The sequence below is a fragment of the Rattus norvegicus genome, chromosome 14 (assembly GCF_021556685.1).
Source record: "Rattus norvegicus strain SHRSP/BbbUtx chromosome 14, alternate assembly SHRSP_T2T, whole genome shotgun sequence".
Lineage (NCBI taxonomy): Eukaryota > Metazoa > Chordata > Mammalia > Rodentia > Muridae > Rattus > Rattus norvegicus.
Window position 1 is genome coordinate 36,402,231 of NC_141547.1, and position 13,808 is coordinate 36,416,038.

Consider the following 13,808-nt stretch of genomic DNA (forward strand, 5'->3'; position numbering starts at 1 on the left):
AATGGTGAGTTTGGAGTGACATGCCAGGTCCTGCGGTAGGCTTATATGAATCTTTTTAAGATGAGATTACAGTTTCTCAGAAGGAGTTTTACTCACTTTCCACTCTCACTAGTTTGTAACATACTGATCCACCTTCCATCGGTGTGACTGTTCTTCCTGGTTTCAGCTGTTTTGGTGTGCATAATGGGGAATCTCATTGTGCTTCTAACAGTCACTTGGTGACCAACCACAGTCATCATCTCTTAACATGCTTCTGCTGTCTGCGCATCCCATCGGACTCTTTCAGATCTAGCGCCCATTTTTTTTAAGGTGGATTCTTAATTTTGTTTCTTACTATTGTGCTTTGACAGTTCCTTTCCAAATACATGGCCTTGGGATACTCCTCTCCTCCACACTGATCTTTTTGCTTTTTCCTGTAAGTAGATGATATTGATTTTAGAGATCAGCTTTAGACAGAAAGGTTAAGAGGATGGCAGAGAATTTCTGTATCATCACTAGTTTCTCCTAACTGATTACACTGTAGGGCGCTTGTATTTGGTGAAATAAATACCGTTAGCTAACTTTTATAGGTTTAAATGACCGTTAGCTAACTTTTATAGGTTATTTGGGTTTCCTAAGATTTTTATCTGCCTCCCTCACCCTTGATGACCTTGATTTTATGGAGAAATGTGTGTGACCCTCACAGACGTGTATCGGTGGTTTTCTCATAGTTAGACTGGACTTACAGGTTTTGGGAGAGAAGGTTGCAAAGCCAGAGAGTCATTTTGATCACCTGACTTATGACCTGATGTGACTAACCAAGGTAGAAGGTAACGTCTATTAGGTTTCCGCACTGGGAAGTGACCTCCTTGTTCCAGGCTCTTCTCTTTCGGTGGGCATAGCTGTGTTCAGCCTGGACTAGAACCACGGGGAGTTCTGCTCCTCAGTACCCTGTTGGAGTGTCTATAGAAGTGTGCAATTCACCTTTTTTTTCCCCATAAATTATTTTGCCATTTATACCATAGACTCATGGGTATTTTGTGCTTTGGAATGTAATCCCGTATTGTTTTATTACTGATATTTTTAAAAAAGATTTTATTTTATGTATGTGAGTACACTGCAGCTATCTTCAGACACACCAGAAGAGGGTGTTGGATTCCATTACAGATGGTTGTGAGCCACCATGTGGTTGCTGGGAATTGAACTCAGGACCTCTGGAAGAGCAGCCAGTGCTCTGAACTGCTGAACCATCTCTCTAGCCCTACTGACATTATTTTAGCTTTGCTCTTGGGAGGCTCTTCTGGTTGGTTACTATTGCTAGAATTTTCAACCCCAATAAGCCCATATAAAAAATACATACAATTCAGTTATTTTACTTATAAGCTATATGCCTAGATTGGGCAGATCTAGCACTATACTGACTTATTCCCCAGGTCTAAGACCCTTTGCTACTTGAAGTTTCTCCTGGCCAGGAAGTTCTGCTCCATCTTGGCTTCTTCCTCCTCCTCCTCCTCCTCCTCATCTTATGTCCTCTTTCCTCTCTTCTCATTCTCCTCTCTCCACCTGCCTCCCACCCCCTGCCCCCTCCACTGCCCACTCACAGGCTCTAGCCTTTATTGTCCAGTTAAAATGGGGAAAAGGTTTGGAGGAGATCATCTGAGTATGTGATCGACTGTTCCTGGGGGTGGGGACCGCCCTCTTGAGGAAGCAGAATTAACATCAGAATACAAACAGCACCAGGACAACCCAGGACATTGCTGTCCCTTTGACACATTTCTGTCTGAGGGGTGGGATTCCCATTTCGATGGTGAACCATTTTCCTTTTTACCATTGTGCTTTGAAAAGGCATTGCTCTATGTATGGCAGCGTACAGTATCCTGGGCTCCTCTCTGTAGAACGTTTCTTTATAACACGAGATGCATTCGTTTTTATTTTCGGTGTGTATCTTGCCTGCATATATGTCTTGCCATCACATAGCTGGTGCCAGGAGGGGCCTGAACAAATGCCCTAGACCTAGAGATACAGACAGATGCGAGCTACCACTGGATGCTGGGAATTGAAGCTAGGTCCTCTGGAAGAGGAGCCCGTGCTCTTAACCACTGAGCCATCTCTCCAGCCCTGTGCAATAGTTCTTGCCCAACCCTAGAATCAGCCAGTTCTCCAGGAAGTCCAGTCCCTTTTGTTGAAGTCAGAAACTAGAAGTCAACTGAGGTGTGCTCTGCTCATCGCTATTGGGGGTGCTCTTGGGCTTTCACAGTGCACACAGAACCAAGCACATGTGGATGTATATCTGATCCACGTACAGGCACACACCTATAAATATGTATGTACTCACGTGCGCCTACATGAAACTAAATGACTTCGTACTGACGTCCAACTCTAATCTCCTGTCATACAGGTCATTATAGCCTCTTACCCTTATCTATAAATTTCTATTGCACAGGAACCGTGCCCCTTAGCATGTGCCATCCGGTTATTGAATTGTATAATGCCATGGCATGTATGTAGACTGTTAGACTGAGGCCTCTGCAGGCCTGTAGGTCCTTCTGTGCATCGGTGCACACTTTCAGCCTTGGTTGTGCAGTAAACAATTTTTCATGCCCTCCCACCTGCTTCAGTGGAGTTGTTTCAAGCATCTGTAGTACAAGCGGACATTTTATTTTATTTTACTTTATTTTATTTTATTTTATTTTATTTTATTTTATTTTATTTTATTTTATTTTATTTTATTTTATGTTTGCTAGACTTACTACCATAACGTTTCCTGGGACCCTTTTACTTGCCAAACGATCTTTTAAAGCTTGCATACATTTGTGTAAAATAGTTGTCTCATGGATCATGTATCTAGCATACTGTTCAGCGCCATGAAAAGCCTGTCTTCACCCGTGTATCTCTCTACAGGTTTTCTAAATCTCTAACGTGTTTCCTTTTTCCAGAGTGTCCTATGGAGTCAGGTAGCATGTCTAGTCAGAGTCGCTGCTTCCGCAAAGCAGAAGGCCTCCAAGTTCCCGCCTCACCTGTTTGTGGCTCATTTCCCTTTTAATCTTCAAGGTTTCTCTATACTAATTTCTTTACTTGTCACAACTGTGAAGAAAGCTGCTGTAAACATCCTTAGACAGCATAATAGGGTGATACATTCGAGCATGGATGCTAGATTGTATAGTAAGACTGTTTACCAAAGAAACAGCCAATGTGCGTCCCGCCCCACCCCCCTCCTGTGTATTTTGTCTTGCAAATCCCCAGTTAGAGGCTTCTCCGGTGCTCAAATTCTGGTTCCCTCTGGTGTCTGACTTTGGTACTGCAGTTTCCCTGGGGCTGTTGCCAACCACCCCTCTTGCTTCTGTACTCTTCTGGGTCCTATCAGTGCTCTCCTCTAGGTCAGGAGAGATCTTAGCTCTGAGAAGCCAGCACACACAGGACACATGTTCTTCTGTTCCTTTTCACTCACAGTGAGAAGCTACTGGTCTTTATCAATTTCTTCTACACTGCAGGCTCCGGGAGTAGTAGGAGCAGCCTAGTCCTTTGTTCACAGCAGGGCCCTGGCATCTAGACACATCAAGGCCTATCCACGTTTTGAGACAGGAACCTGTCGCTTAGACAGCCTTATAGAGTGCCACAATGCTGGGTTCATGCTGGTGCTTCCTTTCTTTGGGGGAAGCCAGGAACAAAACCTTTCTTGCTAGTCCCACATGGACGGATGGAGACAGGTGATAGCCAGGAATTTTACTATGAGAGATGGTAGTTTTGTTCCAGCACATGGTTCCGTTTCTTTTTAACTGAATTTTATTTTTAAAACTGAAAATAAAGTGATTTCCATACAACATATTAAACATGATTTCCCTTCCTTCATCTCTCAGATCCAGGCAAATAAGAAAGAAAAGCGGGCTGGGGATTTGGCTCAGTGGTAGAGCGCTTGCCTAGGAAGCGCAAGGCCCTGGGTTCGGTCCCCAGCTCCGAAAAAAAGAACCAAAAAAAAAAAAAAAAAAAGGAATGTGAGAACATAGAGAGAATAAGCTGAATTTCTATGTTATGTGTCAAAGCATTTGGGGCTGGGGATTTAGCTCAGTGGTAGAGCGCTTACCTAGCAAACGCAAGGCCCTGGGTTCGGTCCCCAGCTCCGAAAAAAAAAAAAAAAAAAAAAAAAGAAAGAAAAGCAAAAAGGGTAAAAAAGAACAAACAAACAAAGAAGAAAGTAAGAAAGAATGGTAGAAATGTATACGTGTGCGGGCATGCACATACATACACGCTCACACACAACATTAACTCCACATCAAAAACCATAGTATATAAGAGAAAGACCAGTAAGGCTTAAAAATAACGAACCAAACAAACAAGCAAACAAACAAACAAAAAACAAAAAGAAAAGAAAAGGAAAAAAGCCAAATAAAGCAATGTGACAAAAAAAGTCTCTGAAAGTGCCTTTGAGTTCACTTTAATATGACACTTTAATATGTCACTGCTAGGCATTGGGTCTGCCTCTAAGTGTGAGAGCCCCTTGGAGAAATGAGTTTTTCTTTAGTCCCATGGCTGTCAGCTGGAGGTGGAGTCTTTGCTGGGGATGGGAGCGCATGCGTAATTTCTCATCTCTGCTCTGGTACCTCACCTGGCTCGGATCTGTGTGGGCTCTGTGAATGCTGCCCCGGTCCCTGTGGGTTCACGTGTGGGTTAGTCCTGTTGTGTCGGGAAGACACTGTTTCCTTGATCTCACCCACCTCTCTGGCTATCACGGTCTTTGCACCTCTTCTGCAGACTTCCCTGAGTCTGCGGGTGGGGTTTGGTGAAGATGCGTCCTTAGGACTGAGTGTTCATTCCACGGTCGCTCCCTCACCGCGGGTCCAGTCATGGGTCTCGGTATTAGTTCCCATCTACTGTGGGAGAAAGCTGTACTGATGGCCGCACTGATCTGACACTGATCTGTGGATAGCGGAATGCCTGCCTAGAGGAGTCTTAAATGAATTGCAGTTGCCTATGAAGGAGGTGTGTTGTGTTGTGTTGTTGTCTTGGTTGTTGTGTTGTTGTGTTGTGTTGTTGTCTTGGTGTCTCTGTGGTGCTGGCGAGGAATGAAAGTCTGGGTCTTCAGGTTCTGAGTCTGGTATCTGTTCATTGTGCATTTTTAGGACCAGCAAATTCCTACCTGCATTCTTAGCATTTGCGTTGTTGGAATGGTAAATATTGAGAGCCAGCAATGAACAGTGCTTGTTGATTCCTGTTATTGTCGTGTGTGTGTGTGTGTGTGTGTGTGTGTGTGTGTGTGTGTGTGCGTGTGTGTCTGTATGTGAGTGTCGGTTCATTCCCCCTTCCCCTCTTTCTGCTGGTCTAAGTTTATTCCTTGTGTTTTCTTGGGTATAATTAACCTCTTTAAAGTTTTCCTTCTAGCATCTTCTGTACGGATGGATTTATAGATAGATATTGTTTAATTTTGATTTGATTGTGGGATGTATTCTTTTCTCCATCTATTGGGATTAAAAGTTTTGCTGGGTATAGTAGGCTGGGCTGGTGGCTGTGGGATATCTGTCCAGGCCCTTCTGGCTTTAGGGTCTCCACTGAGAAGTCAGGTGTCTCTCATATATATATATATATATATATATATATATATATATATATATATATATATATATATATATATATATATATATATATGTCTTTTCCCCTTGCAGCTTTTGATAGTCTTTCTTTGTTCTGTACATTTAGTGTTTTTATTTATTATGTGCTGATGGGATTTACTTTTTCTGGTCCAGTTTATTTAGTGTTCTATACACTTCTTGAACCTACATAGGCAATTCCTTCCTTGGGTTAGAGACATGATTTTTATTGAAGATATCTTATGTGCCCTTGACCTGGGTTTCTTCTTCCTCTATTCCTATTTTTCTTAGATTTGGTCTTTTCATAGTTTCCCAGATCTCTTGGTGTTTTGCTCCTGGACCTTTTCAGATTTAACACTTTGTTTGGCTGAAATGTCCATGTCTTTGCCCTGAGAGTCTCTCTTCCATCTCTTGATTTCTGTTGGCGAGACTTGGCTCTGAGGGTCCTGCTTAAGTTTCTAAAGTTTTCACTTCTAGCTTTCTCTCAGTTTGGGTTTTCTCTATTGATTCTGTTTTCATGTTCAGATCTTGAATGGTTTATTCATTTCCTTCCACTGTTTGTCTAGATTTTCTTAGATTTCTTTAAGGAATTTATTAATTTCCTCCTCAAGGATATCGATCACATTTAGCCAACTTAAGGTCTTTGTCCTGCACTTTGGCAGTGCTGCAATACTCAGAGACCACTGTGCTAGGGCTGCTGGGCTCTAGTGGAGACATACTGTCCTGCCTGTTACTGAGTGTGTTTTTATGCTGGTGTCTAGCCATCTGGGATTAGGAAGATTGTAATTTTAGGTGCTGATATCTGTTTTTGCCTGTGTTGAGTGGGTATTCTGGTCCTTGGTTTCCGTTGCCCTCTCTGGTTCTTAGGAGGGCGTGGTGGTTGCGTGTTGCTTGGAAGGGAATTTTTCTGGGATCCTGAGAAGTGAGGCCAGTGGTGATTCTGGGTAAAGTGTGTTTTTTGCTACTGGGAGCTGACACTTAGGAATGGGATTGAGCTAGGGGAGTGGCTGAAGGGGTGGGTGCCTAGGAGGGAAGTAAGCAGGGTGTTCCACTGCTCTACTTAGTCCCCTGAGGATGGGGCAGGGAGTAAGGAGAGGCTGCAGCAGGTACTGCTTCAGATGTGCCAATGAGATGCAGGGATTGGACGCAGAGGAGAGGAAGGAGTGAAGAGCTGAAGCTCCCCTACCTGCTTCTCCTGCTTACCTGGTTCTCCTGCCTACCTGCTTCTCCTGTTACCTGCTTCTCCCGTCTACCTGCTTCTCTGGCTCTAGGCTGGTGGGTTCCTAGGGAATGCTTGCTGGACTTGGGGGCTGGGATAACAGAATAAAGTGAAGAGGAAGGTTGGAGATCTGTGTGATCCCCTGGAGATGGGGACTGGGGGTGGGGTGGGGTGGGAGAGGAGGCTGCTGTAAGTGGTCTGCTACAGACCTGGGGATGTGACTAAGGGGAATGGATTTGGAGAAGAGAGGGCTGTGACGATCTTCAGTTACCCTACCTGCTTCCTTGGCTGGGACAAGTTGTAGACTCTTTTTTTTTTTTTTTTTTAAAGATTTATTCATTTATTATATATAAGTACACTGTAGCTGTCTTCAGACACACCAGAAGAGGGCATCAGATCTCTTTACAGATGGTTGTGAGCCACCATGTGGTTGCTGGGAATTGAACTCAGGACCTCTGGAAGAGTAGTCGGGTGCTCTTAACTGCTGAGCCATCTCTCCAGCCCAAGTTGTAGACTCTTGATGTAGAACCTGGGAGGTATATGAGTTTGGAAAATTTCAAGATTGTTAAAATATATAGGGCTAAGAGAAATGTTGTGACAGACCCGTAGGTGGCATCACTTGGATCACAGTGACAGCAAAGACTGCGCAGATATCCCTAGGACTCTGACTCAACAAGTTCTGCCTGGCCACTTCCACCCTGACTTTGTGATCCCTGGGAATGTGTGGATGTGCTGGTTTGAATGTGGAATGTGTTATTTAGTCTGTTTTTCTCTGAGGCTGAGAACATGCTCTAGCCTTTCTCCATTGCCCTTGCGTGATAACTAGTAGTTGTTGCTGAGTTAGTGACACTTTTTCTTTGCTTAGGAAAATGGGAGATACAAACCAACTTCTCTTACATTTCTCAGTAAACACATTACTTGTTCCTTTTCTAATTTAGATAAAATTGGATGGGTATTTACTTCTCCCACATTGTGCTAGCCTCCTGGGAATGGTTGCCAATATTGAACGCCATGAAAAGGCACTTCTTCAGGATGAAGCCCTGTGCTCCAATAAAGTAGTGATTCCCAGTTATTTCGTTAGAGAGATGTTTAACTTGTCCCCAGGCTGGAATTTAGACTTTTATTGGAAGCTATTCTGCTAGTCATCAATTAACAGATAAATGAACCTCACAACTTCAGTCTGTTTGTTATTTTATTGTCAGTGCTTTCTCAAGGAAGAGAAGGAGTTTGGAAATCAGAGGTCTTCAAATGAGGAAAGACCAACAGACAGTTCTCACATTCTGTGTACAGTAGAGATTAAAAAAAAAAAACAAAAAAACAAAACTGACAGGAGCCACCTCACAAGTAGATACCTACTGACTTTGTTTTAGACATCAATTTTCCTACAGGAGAGACTGTTCTTCCCCCATCTCCTGTAGCAATGCTTCTTCTGTTCATGTGTATAAGACATGTGTCCTAAAGAACGTGTTTAAAAGTAGTGCAGAAACAAACTCCCGCTAAACTGCTGCCTTCTCTGTCCCTCCCCCCTTGTTGGATAATCTCACAAAGCATCGTTTTTACATATAGGGCTTTAGCTTCGTATTAATTTTTACAATGAAAGCTGTCAAACAATAATTCTAAACATTATTAAAGGGTTATAAAAAGATAGGCTTGAACTCTCACGTTTTCAAAGCACAGTACAAAGGACGCTGTTTATACGGAGCCATTTGTAACTGGTTTCTTAAATTTTTTATTGAAATAAGCTGACATAAATTGTACATATTTACAGCAGTAAATCCCATCTCAGAAGCTTCGCGGTTACAAGCAGCGCTGATGGCGTCTGGCACCAGCCTTTCAGATGTGCTGTCTGCCTTTCATTTGCTGCAACAGGTAAAATCTGCTAATACCAAAGCAAACGATAGCATGGTTTATAGCGAAGCCACACCATTAACAAAAAGGCCGAGTGAAGGACAGTCCCGGGACTGTGGGACGCTGAGAGTCCTGAAGTAGAGAGCATAAGCAGCTCTTGTGTCCATACCTGATAGCAGGTCATTTGATTTTGTATCTTATATGAATGCACAATTACTTGATGGATGACTCGGAATAGAAAGAAGGCCCTGAAGGGACGGAAGGGTGGGAGTCAGAGGCCACTGAACAATTCCTCATTCACAAATTCGCTGTTTACAGGGAGGTCTGCCTTTTATTTCTCTAGATCACAGTCCACAGGCTTTATGGATTTTGTCCACAGATAGCTTTTGAGAGAATGAAGGCAAATGTCACTTGCTATTTTTTATTTTTAGCACATAAAAAGAAATTAATGAAATAAAATACTCCAATTGAATCCCAAACAGAAAAGGGACAAACAAGCTTAGTGTATGAAATTTGATTTCAAATGTAGAAAGCGACAGAAAGTCACAAATCCTGTTAGACAGACGGCAATTTCAGTCAGAAAATGCAGCATATATTGATACAAAATAGAAATCTTGAGTTATAAAAGTAAGGAGTCCATCTTTTCCTTTCTTGGCATCTGTTTAAGCCTGTGCCATTTCATTAAAAAACTTTTCCTACAGGTTTTCAGAAATACTGTCCCTTGCTACTCGGTTTCTACAGTGGTCTGATAGGGACACAAAAGTATCCCCAGCAAATGTTAGGAGGAAAAGGCTATGCCAAAGAGGAAAAGATCATTAAGTAGTTGATTCTTTTTTTGCAATGGGAGAAGTTTGCCTTCTGAAAACCAGAGAGGAATTTATTTACAAGAACCAGTGTAATGCTAATCACGATAACGAGTTTGCTAAATTATGTTGGCCAGGGGGTAGATTGCAAAATTGATTAGTGGGGACTCAGAAACACAAGGAAAAATAAAGATAAAAACTAAACAAATCGCTTGATGTCCTCTGACATTATTTGGTGAGCTTAGCTTAACGGAGTCGGCGAGGCAACAGAAGGTGTGTGTTTCTTTCCACGTGTATGTAGCACCTGCTTTGAAAGCCACAGCTATTGGACACAGGGTGCTATGAGTTAAAGTTGCAGACACTTGCTTGGTGGGCTTGGGTGAGTTTTGGGTTTAGTCAAGTTTTCAGTGAAGTAATTTGCCAAAGAGGTGTTTGAATCACTGCCAGCAGCACTGTCATCTCGAATTCTCTAGCCTAATGGCACTTGAATTCCCAAGCTCCCCTCCATCCCACCCTCACCCAGCCACAACCATGGAAAGCCTTTGCTACAGATTCAGCCCCTTTGTTTAATTCAGATTCTTTTTTTCAGAGATGATAGACAGTCAGGAGGAGTTTTTCCCCCCTAGTAAGCCACCTGCAAGCCATATGCTTTTCTCTGGAAAACAGTTTGATTTGTGTCTACACAGTACGGTAAACTCCCCCTTCCATCCCTTAAACATCTAAGTGAATACCAGCATCCCGTCAGCCATCATGTCTCCATCACAATGGCACAAAACGCTGCCTGGTGGTGAAACCCAAAAGCTCCTTTAAAGAAGCTGAAGCCTTTTTAGACCCTGCAGGCATTTAAACCACTGGGAATTTTCAAAAACCTCAGGCAATCTTGACCTTTTAAAAGTGTCACATGGTAGCTTTTATCCAGAGAATTATTGGCTTATTTTAAAATGTGGGGTCGAGCAACAGTGAATAAATATGTGTGTATAAAATCATAAATATTCCTTCCCTTAGAAAAATAGGTGTTCTGAATATAAAAGGTCACTTGGATACATAATTCTCACCACAGTGAATTAGAATGTCCCAGGGACTTTCCTAAAAATATCTCAGGGGCACTACTGCAAAACACATTTCAAGCTTTCTCCAGTGAATATTTTTTTTTTAAAAGATAAAGGAATCAGACATTAATGTGTTGCTAAAAAAAGAAAGAGGTCAAACACACTGGAATTCAATGTATTGAGGAAAATGTACGTAGAAAAATACACTACCTAGTAAAGCTGGGGTGTCTGGTTGTCTTTGGGGGGTTAGGCTAACAAAGTCTGTTTCTTTCAGGAAAACAGCACAGCAGGATTGTCAGCCTTCCCAAGGGTCACAAGAAGGTTACTCCTGTTACCCGCTTTTCAGTGTATGGAGAAGCAGTGGCGAATGTTAAGAACTGTGGATGTTAAGAACGCCTTCCGAGCCAGTGCCAAGTCTATTAACATCTTGGAAGACGTGAAACTTGCTGTCCAAATGTCCTCTGCGACTATTAAGGCTTCACATTGGAGTGTTCCATTGACAATCCAATGCCGTTTCAACTTCCAACTCCCCACAGAGCATACATTCAAAAGACTTTCAATAAGGCAGGCATGGATTAGTAGGGGTAGAAATGAAACTACAGGAGAAAATGCTCCCCTTTCCCATAAAGGAAAAGCAGAGGTAATTAGGATGGAAATTCAGTTCTGCTAGAGCTCGTGCGGAATGGAGGTATTATAAAGATTATGTCTATTCACTCACAGTGGGGAAACAATATCCCAGTGGCCACTCTGCGTGCGTCAGTTAGAGTTCAACTGTAAGCATGATTTTATTTTTTTAAATTTATTTAGAGATTGCATGGGGTCCTTCAAAAGACTTAGAAACTAGGGTGTTTACTCTTAAGAACTACTTTTATTTTGAGAGAGGCCAAATATTTACAAGGGTCCTGGAAATACACAGACAGTCCAGTTTCATTGGACAGAGCTGTTACCGGAAGTGATGGGGTGCCAGCAGGTGAGGGTGTGAAGATGGGTACTCGAATATTTTGGATGCTGCTGGCTTGCTAGTTATCATTGGGGTAAAACTAGGAAGAAATCCTGACATTGACCAGAAGATGTAACGTTTGAAGGGGAGGAATAAAAGGCATCTGGGGATGGCGCCTGGCTGTTGGAGTGAAGGTTCATGAAGGGTTATGGGGCAGTCTTGGAGCCTCTAATTAAAGAGAGCAATGGAAAGCTTAGTGGGCAGGAGAGGTGAAGCCTGATTAGATACAAGAAGTGGCTCACAAGGGATAAGCCATTTCTTCTGGGATTGAATACAAACTCCACCAGAGAACCTATTGGTACCTCCCATATCCTCTGAGTTGCTGAGATTCCATAATCAAAGTGATCAGTTAATTTGTCATTCAAATGGGTAACTCGGGCAAACTGGATTGTACGATCTTCTAATAACGATGACGTGATCCTAAAAGAGTGCAGCCAAGTCAGAGCTGCTGCCGCACAGGCTTTTCCTCCTCACTTTCCTTGAATGATGAGAAGCTCTTATGTGGGGGGTGGAGAGAGGGTAGAGTGGATAGAAATGAACTGAACAGTGTCTAGTGGGCACTCTATCTTATTCTTGGCTGTGAGAGGCATCTTCTTCCAAGTGTTTTGCACATCCTTGGACTCCCAAAGCCTGTATTATTGAGGTCAAAAGGGATTAAATATTGATCATGTGGGAGAGGTAGAAACTTTGTCTTTGGAGGCAAGAAAAACTGGGAATGAATGCCCACCTCACCAGTAACCCTTAGATCTGGGTGAGTTATTTAAGCTATTTGGACTTCTGTGTCCTGAGACTGGTGTTATCGAATAACTTCATAGGCTAGAGTGTAGTGCAATATTATAGTGGGAGAGTATTTTCTATACATTAGTCTGACATAGTCATTATTGGATATCTACCCAAAGCCATTCTGTTTCATTTTAATTAATTAATTATGTTGTATAGCACTGGATACTTGTTGTAAGCCAGTTATGGCAACCACACTCTTCAGTGAATGGTTGAGGAATGATGGATAACTGACCCTTGGACGATAGGATAAAAAGGATGGCTTTTAGGGCTGAGTTGAGGAAGAGTTCCTTGTCTTTAAAAAATAATCCAGGCTTGCCCTGTTTCTGGACATCTGGGATGGCCTTGTTGCAGCTGTACTGACTTATGATAATATCCAGAGAATCAGATAAAGGTGTTGGGTCTTATATTCTTGGAATAAGCACTAGATTTCTTCTAATCCTGTTATATGAGCTAAGAGTGTTTTGATTGTGTAGGGTTCTCTGAGAGTCATCTTTTGTTACCTGTACCTGAATGGATCTCAGTCGATACACCTACGTTAGTTAAGTCCTAACCTCAGTTAGGACTTACACACTTAGGAATGCTTCCTCCCTCTGAAATGATATTGTTAGGTGTGACTTCACGTAAAGGTTAAAAACATTGTGGGAAAGCAGAAAAGAAAGCAATCACCTCATTGCTTGAAGAGGAGCAGGAGTCCACCGACACGTGGGGAGGTTGGGAAAATCGACTTTGACGATTGACTGAGGTTGGGAGCAGAACACTCAGCTAATTTTGCAAAATTGGTGTTCCATTCATAGGCTGACATACAGCAGAAAAATGGTATCTCTGGGCATGATCCTGACAAATTTTTTTTTAAAAAATTCAATGTACTAAATAATAATCTTTCAATAAGTTGTATATAGAAGATACACATATGAACACAATTAAAGTCATATATGACAGATCCACAGACATAGGCAATTGGATGGGAGGTTATCCTAACAATTCTCAACAGTTAGAAGGCTCCCAGGAGAATCAAACACTCAGTAAAAGTTAAGAATATTTGCAGAAATTATTTCGGTGGTCATGTTCAGAGACTGAAACGAGGAAGGGTGCCCTGGCCGGAGAACAACTGCAAGGCTAACCACAATTTAATACACTTTAATTTTTTTGCTATGGCTGTCTCTAAGATATGAGACCAATTTGATTGGTAACGTGGTATGGCAGGAGACAAGTGGATAAGACAGGAGAGATGTGTAATGGCATCTAAGGACCCAGAATCTCTTTCATCTAGATGGGAAACTGCATCTGGCTTGAGAGTTCAAATACATTTGCTCATTTCATTTTAGGGACATAGAGAGATGTGAAACTGGATATGTCTGGAATGCGTTCGGCACCAGACACTGTCTAGAAGATGCCTTTGGTTCATGAGGGAGGGTTTTTATGGTTTTTCCTTGACCAAGTTATAGAGGATGGTTTAGGAACATTTAAAATTCCCAAGATCTAAAATTGAAGACCAGTTCACGTGGATGAATGTTATCTGAGAGTCCCTTAAAGATACTTTTCTAG